We start from the raw sequence: 8,843 nt of genomic DNA, 5'->3' as shown, positions 1-8,843 counted from the left end.
ACCAAAACAAAACTTTTTAAGGTGGTCAAAAGGTATAAACTTCCAGTTATAAAATAAAGAGGTCATGGTGATGTAATGGTGACTATGGTTAATAATACTATATTATATATGTGAAAGTCGCTAAGAGAGTAGATCTTAAAAATTCTCCTTAAAAGAAAAAATTGTAACTATGTCTTGATGGATGTTAACTAGACGTGATCATTTCACAATATATACATAAATCATTATGTTGTACATCTGAAATTAATATTATGTGTAAGTTATATCTCAAAAAATAACTTTTTAAAGAACTGGACCTTTTGAAAAAGTACCAATATAATGGGAAGAGTTAGACCTTATTTTGGTCCTATTTTATAATTTCATATTTCTTCTACTTGTTAATAAGGGGGCAGTGGTGATCACCATAATCTTTAATGTTTAAACCCACAAATTTTCTTAATCGAGCCTTGCTTTCCACAGAAACACCCCTTCCCATTGTCTTGGTATGAATTATGAGTACGAGGCTATCAGTGGGTAAACATATCCATGTAGATATCATAATGTGCACACGCACATTATGGCAGAGAAGAAAACCATCACAAGCCTAACAACACCTGTGGCGGAGGGGAGTGAATGTGTTAGAGCCAACATGGCCATCCCCAGTGTATCCCTCTCTGTGAAACAATTAAGACAGTTTGGGAAGCAGCTGAGAAGCGCATGCTCCCCTTTGCTCGGTTAAACTGCATGTGTGCATATAATTTTTTAAAAGCTCAGTGATAATCCTTTATGTCTGTTTAATGCTTGACAGTTTGAAAGGGCTTTCATCTATCTGCTTTTATTTAATTCTTAGGGCCACCCTTACAGAAGGGTTTATTGTTCCCATTGCATAAATGAGGAACTTGGGGTTATATCTAACTTCGAAGTGGACGACGTGGGGGTTCCTCCTCTGCAGCTGGAGTCATTTGGAGGAGCTGCCCAAGGCTCAAACACCACAGTCAGTGATGTCTGCTCTTCTGCATCCCAGCCATGTCAGGGCTTCCTTTGAGCTCTGGCATCTACCTTGGGCCATTTGGGGCCGGCAGCCCTTGGGCTCCCTTTCTTCTCAGTACGCACGTGCCTCTAAACTCATTACCTTATTCTCTATTGAGACCTAACCTCTCAATTTCAGAACTTGGCTTCTGGCACACAGTAGACCTTTCTATCAATCCTGAGAAATCTGTGCTCAGGGCACGGAACACAGGCTTTACTGTCCACATAATCTTCTACATCTTTTGTCTTCTGCCAAAACACAGCTTTCGAAAAACAAAAGAAGGATCCCTTTCTTTGTTTTCTGGATTTCTCTAAATCCTCGCTTTCCCTAGCTACACTCTGGGCCTGGGGGCAGTGTGGGTCACTCTGCCAAGAAAGCTTCCCTCCTTTCGTGTGTCTTGACCCACTGGAAAAGGAGTCCACTTTGTCCACCCAACGGACAAACGGAGTTCCCATGAGGACTTTAGAGGCTGCCCAGGTAACCAGCCCTCCGTGCATGAGGTTCTGAGAGAAGAAGGAGGTCCTAGCTTACTTGGAAACACTGAGTAGAAGCAATGTGAATGCAGAAAACAGAGCTGTCACTGTGGGCAGCCAATCGAATGGACCGTCAAGGTGAATTCATAAGTTTCCCACTGTGGGTGCTGAAACTATTCCCTGTTGTAGACCCAAGGCTGGGTGTCTAAAATATCCTCCAGGGCACCCGGGTGGCTCAGTCGGTTAAGCGTCTGCCTTCGGCTCAGGTCGTGATCCCAGGGTCCTGGGATTGAGCCCCGCATTGGGCTCCCTGCTCCGCGGGAAGCCTGCTTCTCCCTCTCCCACTCCCCCTGCTTGTGTTCCTGCTCTCGCTATCTCTCTCTATCTGTCAAATAAATAAATAAAATCTTTAAAAAAAATTAAATAAAATAAATAAAATAAAATATCCTCCAGTCTCAGAGTGCCTGGCTGGCTCAGTGGGAGGAGTGTGTGACCTTTGACCTCAGGGTTGTGGTCTCAAGCTCCATGTTGAGTATAGAGATTACTAAAAAATAAATTTAAAAAATATCCTCTAGTCTCTCTCATCTTAAAAATATTCCCCCGAGTCCCCATTTCCTGTCTCAGTGCTGCTCCTTTGGTTCTCCGCCCTTCTCAAAATCAAATTTTGTGATGAGTTGTCCACACTTACGTTCATTTCTTCTCTTCAACTCATTCAAAATGGCTTTTTAAAAAAGATTTTATTTATTTACCTATTTATTTGAGAGAGAGAGAAGGAGAGAGAGCAAGCCGGGGGTGGGGGGAGCAGAAGGAGAGGGACCAGCAGACTCTGCGCTGAGCAGGAGCCCAACCCGGGAGTTGATCCAACAACGCCGAGACCGTGACCTGAGCCAAAACCCAGAGTCAGACGCTTGACTGATTGAGCCCCCCAGGTGCCCTCAAAATGGCTTTAATCAGGGTCATCAATGACCTTGTCCACAATGGCTTTAATCAGGGTCATCAATGACCTTGTCCACAAATCGTATCCAATGGATATTTTTCAGTCTTTATCTTGCCAAGCCTCTTAGCAGCGTTCAACATACTCCCTCTACTCCCTCTTCGCAATACTCTTCTTGGCCTATCGGACACCACCGCTGTTTTCCACGTGTCTCTGACCAGCCTTTCTCTGTCCCCTCTCTCCCACTGCCCTCCCTTTAAGACGACGTTCCTCAGGACTCTGTCTTGGCCCCTTGCACTTCCTGAGCAAGTCCGTCCATTCCCGTGGCCTCAGTCTCCACCACCTCCCAAAGCTGTATCATTTGTTCAGTGTCCCCTTGACCTCCAGACTTCTGTGTCCAACCTCCTACTCAAGTCCATGTCCCACATCTCAAACTCATTGTGAATCAAATTGAATCATCTTCTCCACGAACTCCTCTTCATCCTGCGTTCCCTCCTAGGGAGAGGAGAGGCACCCCCAGTGCCACCAGCCAGTGGCTCAGGTCCCAAACCTGGTCATCACTTTTGACATGTTCTTCACATCCTCATCAGGGAGTTCTCTCAGATCACTTCCAAAATGTCTGTCTGACCAACCCTTTGTGTCCTACCCACCATCATAACCGTGGTATAAGCCACTCTCCTTTCTCCTAGACAGCTGCAGTAGACTTTGAATGGACCCTCCTCTTCCCGCTGCCAGAGGGAACTTTCTAAACCCAAAATTGGAACACGCCACCCTCCCACTTAAGACCTTTTGATGGTTTCCCATTGCCCTCAGGATGAAGTTCAAAGCCTCAACGGGGCCTTCAAGACCCTCCTTGCCTAACAGGTCAGCCTCATCTCTTGCCGTTAGTCCGTCCATGCTGCTCTCTGCTCAGCTGCCCTGAATTGACTTCAGAGTATCTCAAACACACCAGGCTCTCATCTGCCGCTAGGATCTTCCACATGCTGTTTCTCTTCCTGGGACTCCTCTCTCCCACCTTCGCAGACCTAACCTCTCAATTTCAAGTCCCAGCTAAATGTCACCTCCTCGGTTGACCCTGAGCCAGGTTAGCACGCACTTCAGAAGACTCCTCACAGGTGTAATTTGAAATTACGGCAGCTGTAAAAACTGAGTGAGTAGACCTGCCTGCCTTGTGTGTTCTGTAGCCTCGGGGGAACTTGGCTTCTGGCACACAGTAGACCTTTCATACATAGTTATTGATAAATAAATAGATGAGAGGCCCCTGAGCCAAGCCTGAAGACCAGCTATGAGATGGATCAATGAAGCTGGGACTCCAAGGTTGCTAGCCCTACGTGGGGCAGGCCCTCTGATGCCCCAGCCTTTCTGTAGGGTCACCTGACATGCTTCTACCAACAGAGGTTTGTGGAGTCAGCTGGGGCTCTCTGTAGGACAGAGGGGGCTGGAAAGGAACCTTCCCTATTGGAAAGGAATCCCTCCCAATTATGACCTAACTCAAGTCATAATTAAAATCAGCCCACCTAACGTTTGTCTTTGCAAGGTAACGAGGTCTGCTCCCTGTGGCCTCCAGCCCTGGAGCATTAAATTAAAGATGTAGGCAGTCTGCTGGAAACAAAGTTATCTCAGATGCTTTTCCCTTGGAAATAAGGAGACGCTTCTGGTTTTGTTTTTTAGGTAGCCAGATTGGTGGGTTTGTGCACAGAAGAGGGCCTGGGCTGTGGTTTCTGCCTTCTTCCATTTGCACTCCATTTCTTTTTTTTTTTAAGAGCGTAAGAAAAGAGCAAAAAGGAAGAGGCTTTGGGAGAGGATGACAAACAAATTGAAGAATTCAAGAAAAGTGAAACCATCAAGGGTGTGGCAGCGGTGGGATTCGAACCCACGCCATCGAAATGACTGGAGCCTAAATCCAGCGCCTTAGACCACTCGGCCACGCTACCGCCCGCTCCAGCAGTTTCCGCTGCAACTATATTAGTTTAATGACGTGGCGTTTCACGTTCCGTGGCCCCACCCTCTTGGGTTTGCGCATGCCCAATACGCGCCAAGTGTTTCTTGCGCTTAAGGCGTCTTGGTCCGTGGATTCCTTCTGCGTCTTGGAATCACAGTACTTTTTTGATCGGCAGCAAAAACTACGGTCGGAACGCAGCACTAAAAAGGAAAGAAGAGTTCCCAGCTGTTAAACATTAATATGCAGTCCTCACGTGTGTGTGCATTGGATTTGCCGTGTGCGTCGTATACTGTCTGCGGCCACGTGGGGGCGGTACCGCGCTGTCCCTGCCTCCCTTTCGGGGCTGGGGGTCCCACGGGGAACCTTGCTCTGCACAGAACCTGGCTGGGTCCCCATCTTACGGACTCGCCATCCCTACTCCAAGTCCGCTGTGCAAGCCCTGGGTGGCCCCGTGGTTTGGTCCCTGCCACCGCGAGGTGAGAATCACCGGTCCAGGTGAATGTTGTTACAATGAATGTTGTTACGGATTATTAGCATGTTGGGCTCCCTCAAAAGTACTTCTTGTCTGCATATTAGGAAGGGAGAAGTGCAGAGAGGCTAAGTGACTTGTCTCAGATGCCCCAGGACCCAAGATTCCCCTCCCAAGACCCAAGACCCAAGACCCTTCCAAGACCCAAGTTTCCCCTTCTGTGCAGGCTATTTTAGGGTTTTCGGTTTTTAATGCAATGAATACGGAGCAAATATACAATACGTAAGTACATAGCAAATTTCTATCTCCCATCACCCAAAATTAATTGTTAACATTCTGTATATTTGCTTCAAATGTTCTTTAATAAAAAATACACTGAACCCTATATATAGATAAGATTCAAGTCTCTTTTGATACCTCAAGTTCTATTCCCCTTCCTCCTTCCTCAGGAGTCTTAGATCCGTTTAGTCCACTTTTTTCTAATTTTACATACTCTTAGGCGTATCCATTTCCTTGCATGTTTAAGGAAAATAACAAAAATACAGTATAGCAAAGATACGCAGGTGGTGTGGTAAGCTGAAATACCCCCCAAAGATGTCCACATCCAAATCCCCAGAGCCTGTATGTTACTTTATGTGACAAAAGGGACTTTGTTAGTGTAATAAAAGATCTCAAGATGGGGAGATTATTCTGGACTATCCAGGTGGACCCAGTATAATCAAAAGGGTCCTTAGAAGAGAGACACAGGAATCAGAGAAGATTTGAAGACAGAAACAGAGGTCCTCAGTGATACCGCCACAGACCAGGGAATGCACTAGAAGCTATAAAAGATAAGGACGCAGTTTCTCCCCTAGAGCTTACGAAAAGGAACACAAGTGCTTGACACCTTGATTTTCAGCCTTCTGCCTTCCAGAACTATAAGAGGACTGTGTTGTTTTAATCCACTAAATTTGTGGAAAATTGTTACAGCAGTCATTGGAAACCAGTACGGTGGATAAACCAGCCCATGGGCTTGGGAATCACACAGCCTGAGCCTTGACTAGCTGCTCTCCCTGGGCCTGTTATTCATCCCTGTAATGGGGTGATAATAATACCCACCTCACAGGATAGCTGTGAGAATCAGATTCATTCATTCTGCAGATATTCCTTGGGCACCTGCCGCAGGTCAGGCACTCTTCTGGGCACTTGGCTACACTGGAATGAAAGCAGAGGAAGATTGAACGTGGTAATGTATGTCATGCACTTAAAAGATTTTTATTATTTATTTGACAGAGAGAGAGCATGAGCAGGGGTGAGGAGCAAGGGGAGAGAGAGAAGCAGGTTCCCCCCTGAGGGGGGAGCTGGATGTGGGACTTGATCCTAGAACCTTGGGTCATGACCTGAGCCAAAGGCAGATGCTTAACCCACTGAGCCACCCAGGTGCACCCTGTGTCATGCACCTGGGATGTGGTAGTGGTGACTCCAGGGACCTAAGCTGTCCTCCCAGTACTGCAGTATGCTCACCACCAGAGTTCTTGCCTGGGTGCTGACCACTTGGTGGTATTATTCCACGTACTTCTCCCTACCCCTGCCTTAGGCAGGTGTTTGAGTCTCTCCCAGGACCATACTGGGCCCTGCTAGAATGTCATCTCCAGATTGTGTCTTGTTCACCCAAGGTTATATCTCCAGGACCTAGAACAGCACTGGCCACAAGACTCCTCCTCGTACTGGTGGTTTTGCATGCATCACTCCATCTTGCTACGTGGGCCCAGACAAAGTCAGAGGCAAATGCTTCTTGCTGGAGCTGCCCAACACAAGAGCTCATAGAACTTTTGTCTGGACGTGGCCAAACTGTGGTCTTTTCTTCTGGAAGATCACCTGCAGCCTCAAGCAGGAAGCGGAGACCTGTTTAGGATTCCCCCCCATCATGACTCAGCATTCTCCTATAGTTGGGCCATGTGCTGGGAGCAAACTTCCCCCACCCCAACTCTCTCTGATAATTTAATTCAAGTGAACATTAATCCTGCACCTACTAGGCCTGATCAGCCAAAGAGCAGGTCTTCTAGGAGAAGGAGAGCTGCTTCCAGAGCTGCCCAGAACCCTCATGCCAAAAATCCCGTGGGAGCAAGGCCGTGAGCTCATCTGCTCCACTGAGCATTTCTCTCCCGGCCTGTCTGACTTCCCACGGACGTGCTGGCTCAGCTTCTCCAGGGATTGATGTCTTCAAGGGTGCTGTTTGGGAGAGGGCAACTTCTGTGCAAAGCCAGCCCCAGTCAGGCAAGGGTGGGGAGGCCACCGAAACCAAAGCAACTGGACTGTTTCGTTTTGGGGTTCTGTTTCATTTGGTAAAAGTTTGGGTTTTGAAGTGACATTTAAAAATAACCTTTGCAAAAGTAATACATGTTCCTTGTTGAAACTTGCGCAAAGAAGGAGAAGCACAAATAAGAAAACAAAATCACCTTTAATTTCTCCACCTAGTTAAACTCTGTCAACACTTTAGTAAAGGAAGGTGCTTTTCGTCTGTGTAAATTTGAAATGTAGGGGCACCTGGCTCGTTCAGTCAGTAGAGTGTGCACCTCCGGATCTTGGGGTTGTGGTTTGAGCCCCACGTTGGGTGCAGATATTACTTAAAAATGAAATTTAAAAAATAAATAAATTGGAAATGTAACGTAAGGCATCCCCATTGTAAATTTTTTTTCAAACGTCATATCACATGTATAAAGTGGAAGGGGAATTCTCTCCCTGTCCTTCACAACGGACTCCCACAGCTCACAAACACCCACTGTAAAGAGTAATCTTGAGCTGTCCTTCTGGATCTTTTCCTAGGCAGATGTATGGGCAAACGCCTCACTCTGATCTTGGGATTTGCTTTGCAGAAGGCAAAGGGAGAAATGCACCACCCAAAAGACACAAGTGTGGTCATTTCATAACTTCTGTGAGTCTTTCTATAGCTACACACAGGCCATTTGATGGTTCTGTGATGCGCATCACTTTTTATGCCTTGTAGACCTGGGACCTGAGCCAAGGAGGTGAGTCAAGGAGGACTTCCAAGCTGCTGCTTTAAAGCATCTCACTGTGGTTCCCAAGAGCTTGGGGTGGGGGTGACGAATAGTTGGGAGACAGGACTTTTAGGGCCAAGAAACTACTCTCTATGATACTACACGATGGATACATGTCATTATACATTTATCTAGACTCATGGAACATACCACACCAAGAATGAACCTTAATGGGTGGTAATGTGTCAGTGTGGGTTCATCAGTTGTAACAAATGTACCACTCTGGCGGGGGACACTGATAATGGGGAGGCTGTGCCTGTGCGGGGACAGGGGAGATATGGGACGTCTCTCTACCTTCTGCTCAATTTTGCCATGAACGTGAAATTGCTCTATAACCCCTATGGACACGGCCTCCTGTGGACAGATGGACCTGAGCAGTGAACACCTGAGACCCATTTCCCTTCGGTGGCCTATGTGGCTAGTGTGGTTCCCCATCCCTGTAAGAGCCTGTAGGAAGATAATACCCATCTCCTTGAAGTTGGGAATCAGCACGTGTCGGTGACAGGGCCGGTGCGCGTAAGAGCTGGGGTACTGCTTCTGGTGACCTTTCCTCTGCTGCCACACCGCCAGGCTCCGGGGTGAGATGGAGACTCCATGAGTGCTTTTTTGGGGGGCTTAACAGCTTTAATGTGATATAATTCACAGACCGTACAATATACCCCTCAGAATGTATAATTTCAGTGGCTTTTTTTTTTTTTTTTTTTTTTAGTATATTCAAAGTTGTGCAACCATCACCACAATTAATTTTAGGTCATTTTCATCACTCCAAAAAAAGAAACCCCATACCCACTAGTAGTCATTCCCCATTCTCCCCAAACTCCCTTCCCAGCCCCAGGCAACCACTAATCCACCTTCTGTCACCATGGATTTCCCCATTCTGGATGTTTCATATAAATGAATTTTTTTTAAGATCTTATTTATTTATATATTTATTTGAGTATGAGAGGGAGCGAGCGTGCGGGTGGAGGAGCAGAGGGA

The 8,843-nt window shown here is 46.7% G+C and overlaps 1 non-coding gene across 1 annotated transcript; it reads right to left on the bottom strand.

The window, feature by feature from the left end:
• Positions 1-4,268: 4,268 nt before the first annotated feature.
• TRNAL-UAG lies at positions 4,269-4,350 on the bottom strand. Its single transcript has one exon. It is a non-coding gene; the product is annotated as a tRNA-Leu (tRNA).
• Positions 4,351-8,843: the final 4,493 nt, after the last annotated feature.

This window comes from Mirounga leonina, unplaced genomic scaffold (assembly GCF_011800145.1).
Source record: "Mirounga leonina isolate KUSES-001 unplaced genomic scaffold, KU_Mleo_1.0 Mir_448, whole genome shotgun sequence".
Taxonomy (NCBI): Eukaryota; Metazoa; Chordata; class Mammalia; order Carnivora; family Phocidae; genus Mirounga; species Mirounga leonina.
This window is presented reverse-complemented; position numbering and strand designations above follow the sequence as displayed.